The sequence below is a fragment of the Aotus nancymaae genome, unplaced genomic scaffold, assembly GCF_030222135.1.
Source record: "Aotus nancymaae isolate 86718 unplaced genomic scaffold, 86718_ANA_hifiasm-v0.15.2.pri h1tg000034l, whole genome shotgun sequence".
Lineage (NCBI taxonomy): Eukaryota > Metazoa > Chordata > Mammalia > Primates > Aotidae > Aotus > Aotus nancymaae.
The window spans coordinates 1,382,392-1,387,899 of record NW_026988448.1 but is presented as its reverse complement, the minus strand read 5'-3'; the positions used below and the strand labels follow the sequence as shown (position 1 = coordinate 1,387,899).

Sequence of the window (5,508 nt, the reverse complement as noted above, 5' to 3'; positions counted from 1 at the left end):
GCCCTAGAAAGGTGTTATATCCAGGGTCTGCTGAGTTACAAAAGGTTTCTTCTTTTATCAGCAAAGGCTACAAAGGTTTGCTTCTTTTATGAGCAAATGAAGACATTTTATATGTAATAGATATGTATATATATATCCAAGATTTAGTAGCTCTATCCTTTCTGGGTACCAAAACTTTGAATATATAAATACATATTTGTATAAATGCTATTAGAATTTTTTAAATTGTACTTCAGGTTCTGGGGTACATGTGCAGATCATGCAGGATTGTTGCATAGGTACATACATGGCAAGGTGGTTTGCTGCCTTCATCCCCCCATCACCTATATCTGGTATTTCTCCCCTTGTTATCCCTCCCCTCCCTCCCCATCCCCCGCTGTCCCTCCCCTAGCCCCCACTAGCTGACCACACTATGTGATGCTCCCCTCCCTGTGTCCACATGTTCTAATTGTTCAACACCCACCTATGAGTGAGAACATGCAGTGTTTTGTTTTCTGTTCTTGTGTCAGTTTGCTGAGAATGATGGTTTCCAGATTCATCCATGCCCTATGAAGGACACAAACTCATCGTTTTTTATGGCTTTGTAGTATTCCATGGTGTATATGTGCCATATTTTCTTTCTCCAGTCTATCGTTGATGGGCATTTGGGTTGGTTCCAGGTCTTTGCTATTGTAAACAGTGCTGCTATGAACATACCTGTGCATGTGTCCTTATAATAGAACAATTTATAATTATTTGGGTTTATACCCAGTAATGGGATTGCTGGGTCAAATGGAATTTCTATTTCTAGGTCCTTGAGGAATTGTCACACTGTCTTCCACAATGGTTGAACTAGTTTACACTCCCACCAACAGTGTAAAAGTGTTCCTATTTCTCCACATCCTCTCCGGCATCTGTTGTCTCCAGATTTTTTAATGATCGCCATTCTAACTGGCGTGAGATGGTATCTCAGTGTAGTTTTGATTTGCATTTCTCTAACGATCAGTGATGATGAGCATTTTTTCATATGTTTGTTGGCCTTATAGATGTCTTCTTTTGTAAAGTGTCTGAAAAATATGGAATGCTTCATGAATTTGTGTGTCATCTTTGCGCAGGGGCCATGCTAATCTTCTCTGCGTCATTCCAAGTTTAGTATATGTGCTGCCGAAGCGAGCACTAGAATTTCTGATATACAGAAAGAAGTAGCTACTTATATACAATTATTGCCAATCATAACATAATGACAATTTAAAGAGAATTGAACACGTTATTTTTTATGATAGTTACTGAAGGCTGACTTTAAACACATTTGGGCCATCAACATGTTAAGTTTAGACCCATTTACTTGAGAGCATTGGAAGAATTTATTTGTGAAAATGGATCTGTATTGTATGCCTTTGAAAACGTTTTGAGGTAGTTGGCAAAAAATAGACAATGCAAATGGGAATTCAGAAGGAAACGGGTAAGGGAAATATGGGAGAAATTGGCTTTTTAAAAAATACAAAATCAGCATAGTCCTTGCAATCATAAATAAAATTTGGCTCTGAGCTCCCTCGCAGCCAAGGCAAAAAATGTAACATGGTTTATCAAAAGAACTTTTAGCTTCTATTTCTCAGGAAAATAAAATATGTTCTTAACACTAATTTTCAAGAGAAATTTCTCACATGGTACAAATATGGGGCATTAGGTGCTTCATTAAAGCACAATTTCTCAACAACCATCTTAAAGTAATGAAAAGCTTGAACTGACATTACTGTGTTTGAAGAAAACTGCTGTTAAAGTTCAGGACTAATATTCAAGTACAAGCATTGAAAGGAATTCCAGACTAGGTGTGATCATGAATTTCGTGTACCTTGGTGGGCCCTGGTGCCCAGCTGTTTGGTCAAACACCAGTCTAGCTGCCCCCGCGGAGGCATTTGCAGATGTCATCGGCAACTACATTCAGTTGACTTTGAGTAAAGCAGGTTCCCCTCCATACGCAGGTGGGGCTTGTCCAATCAGTCGAAGGAGTAAAACCTGAGTAAAAGTCAACCCGAGGTTTCCCAGAGGAGTTCTGCCTCAAAAACGTAACACAGAAGCCCTGCCTGACTTCCAGCCTGCCCTGCAGATTTCAGATCTGCCAGCCCCACAACCACATGAGCCAGTTTTGAAAAACAAATCCCTTGAATTATGCATTCAGTTGGTTCTGTTTCTCTGGAGAACCCTGACTGACAGGCTGGTTGTTCAGGGATTCAGCTTCCAAAAGACCAAGGCACAGGATGCCTGGGGGCGTGATGGAGGCACCTCTCACCTCAGCACAAGCAACTCTCCCTGAGCGCCTTTCCTCACCGCTCAGCCTTCAGCAGAAGCCACCAAACAGGCAAGCTTTGAGGGGCTGGGGTTCTAATCGGGCTACACACCTGCACGTGTCAACGGCCAGAAGCCATCAGATCATGCAAGTGAAAAGTGGATGAGTGGCCACGGCCCCACTCTCCACCCCTGGGGGATGACCGGCAAGAACCCCAAGCCCTGGGATGCAGTCAGGGTGCTCCGGGAGGCAGCTGTGGGCTAGTCCCAGCACCAGTACAAAAACCGACCCCACCGATGCCGTCCTCACCTGGATGACTTTCAGAGCAGGCTCAGTCATCCATGCTGGGCGTGAACGACATTTTGCCACGTCATCACCCAGAAAGAGTTCCCTGCAATACATACTTCTGGGCAGCTAAACGAGCTGACCTGTTGCCATGATTTATCTTTCAACAACTACCTGCTTCCAAAGCCAACGTGGGGCCAGGACAGCCCTTTGGTCACTGGGGCAGGCAGCTCTCTGGACTGCCCAGAATCCGTGCCACCCTGGGCTTTACATTTAGTAAATATTTTCAACATCATCTCCTATTCCTGTGGTCAGAATAGAGTAGACAAAGCGAATTCTTCTAAAAGCATAAAACTGAATCACATGATTTTAGCCCAAGGCATTATTCATTTGCTTTCAACTCATCAGAGCAGGTTCAATGCAGACCTGGCTGGTCTTTCAAACAGCCCAAATCCGTGAGCAGGGTTGTACCCCAGCACCAAGCATGCCAGCAGGGCCCCAGTGCTGCCAGGGCTCGTGTTCACTGCAGCTGAGACGTGAGTGGATTTACCATGAGGAGGTGGTGACAACCTTCTCTCCCCCGCACACTCCTCCAATTATCCCTTCTCATGGCCTGATCACCATGGGAACTGAGGGCTCCCTCAGCGAAACTGCTGGCCTTTCTGTAGTTAGCATTCAGACACACGACCCAGGAGAGGGACAGAGACAGAATGCAAAAGGGGAGAAGGAAGCAGGAGGGATCCTGGAGAGCCCATCAGACAGGCGATGAGCCCAAACCCAGAAAAGAGCAGCGCCGCCCCAGGTCAGGGGGTGTAGGGGCTGTCCCAGCGCTGCCCAGGAGGTGTGCCTGCACACGCACACATACACAGACAACGTATGCACACAGGTATGCACACAGGGATACCCACATACACAATGCACACATGCCAATACACCACACAAATGCACACAACTACACATGCACACACCTTCACACATGCACACATCTACACATGCATGCACACATGCGCACACCTTCACATGCACACAAGCACATGCACAAATCTATACACGCATGCACACATCTTCACACACATGCATATACACAAGTCCACACACACATGCATATACACACATGCACATGCCTACACATGTGCACACCTACACAATTCGCACACATGCACACAACTACACATGCACACACCTTCACACACATGCACACATCTACACATGCATGCACACATGTGCGCACCTTCACATGCACACACCTTCATATATGCACACAACTTCACATGCACACATGCGCACACCTACACATACACACACCTACACGCACATGCACACACCTACACATGCATGCACACACCTTCACATATGCACACATGTGCACACCTACACGAGCACATCTACACATGGACACACATGCACACCTTCACATGCACACATCTACACATGCATGCACACATGTGCACACCTTCACATACACATCTTCACACATATGCACACATCTTCACATGCACACATACGCACACCTTCACATGCTTCACGTGCACACACCTTCACATGTACACACGTTCACATGCACACATGTGCACACCTACACATGCACACACCTTCACATATGCACACACCTTCACATGCACACATGCACACACCTACACGTGCACACCTTCACACACATGCACACACCTTCACATGCTTCACATGCACACACCTTCACACACATGCACACACCTACATAGGCATGCACGTGTGTGCATGCCTACACATGGACACACACGCACATGCACACATATGCACACGCCTTCACACAAATGTGCACATCTACACATATGCGCACACCTACACATTCACACACATGCACATGAGCAAATCTATACACACATGTAGATACATACACACATGCACACACCTACACACCTAAGCACATGCACACACACCTATGCACGCATGAACATGCACAATCACACATATGCAAATACACAAACCTACAGGTACATGCACACATCTACATATGTGCACACGCCCACAGACACGTGTACATGCACATACACACACACGGCTGTGTGTGAACTGCAAGGACTATTTTTATAACATCTAAACCTTGGAGTTCAAGCAGCCCAAGCAGCTGCCATGGGGTCCTTGTCCCTGGGAGCCTCTCTGCATCTTGGAAGAGATGGACAAGGCCCGGTACTGTGCAGCACAGAGACACCGCCAGCAGAATACGCCAGGAGGGCTCATACCTCCAAGGGAAGTAGGCCCGGAGCAGCAGGGTCCCCAGGCAGGGGTGTGGCTCGGCACAGAGGCCCGTGGCAGTGGCCCTGCTCTAATGGCAGAGATTCTCGGGGATCACAGGGAATGTGGCCTCCTTGCCGAACGTGGAACGGATTTACTCCAGCTCCTCTCCTCACCTGCAAGGGCTTGTGGACGTCCTGGAGCTCTGTGACTTTTAAGGAATAACAGGAGGAAAAGTGGGAGCTGAGGTCAGCAGAGAAGGAGGAGCCGGCAAGGCTGGGAGGAGCCAGAGGCTCTGCTGAGCAAAGTGAGCAGGGGAGATGGACACAGCTGTGCAGCCCTCACTCCTGCAAGGTGAGGTGGGTGCCTGGAAGGGGAGGGCCAGGCAGTGTAAGAGCCAGTGGGAAACGTGGCCCCATGGAGGAGATGGTGTGCACATTAATAACCCCACGATGTGTCATCTGTGGCTTCCACAGAACCTCTGGCGGGGGAATGGCAGTAGGTACCAGTTCCTGAGTGCTGGCGGCACTAACCTTTGCATGTTACTGTCTTATGTAATCTCTACTATAACCTTCTGGTCCTGGAGATGGGGACCCCATTTACCGGCAAGTAGCTGAGTTCGGTGGCTCGAGCTCACTCAGCTCACAGTGGTGATTCCATGGTGTGAACTCAGGCCCAGGTGTGTCTGAATCCAGAGCCCCCAGGCTGAGTCTTTTCTTAAGGGGCTGTCGGTCCAGCTTGCC

General features: G+C 47.6%; 1 non-coding gene across 1 annotated transcript; it reads right to left on the bottom strand.

The window, feature by feature from the left end:
- Positions 1-1,049: 1,049 nt before the first annotated feature.
- LOC135277918 (U6 spliceosomal RNA) lies at positions 1,050-1,156 on the bottom strand. The gene has a single exon (XR_010345479.1). It is a non-coding gene; the product is annotated as a U6 spliceosomal RNA (small nuclear RNA).
- Positions 1,157-5,508: the final 4,352 nt, after the last annotated feature.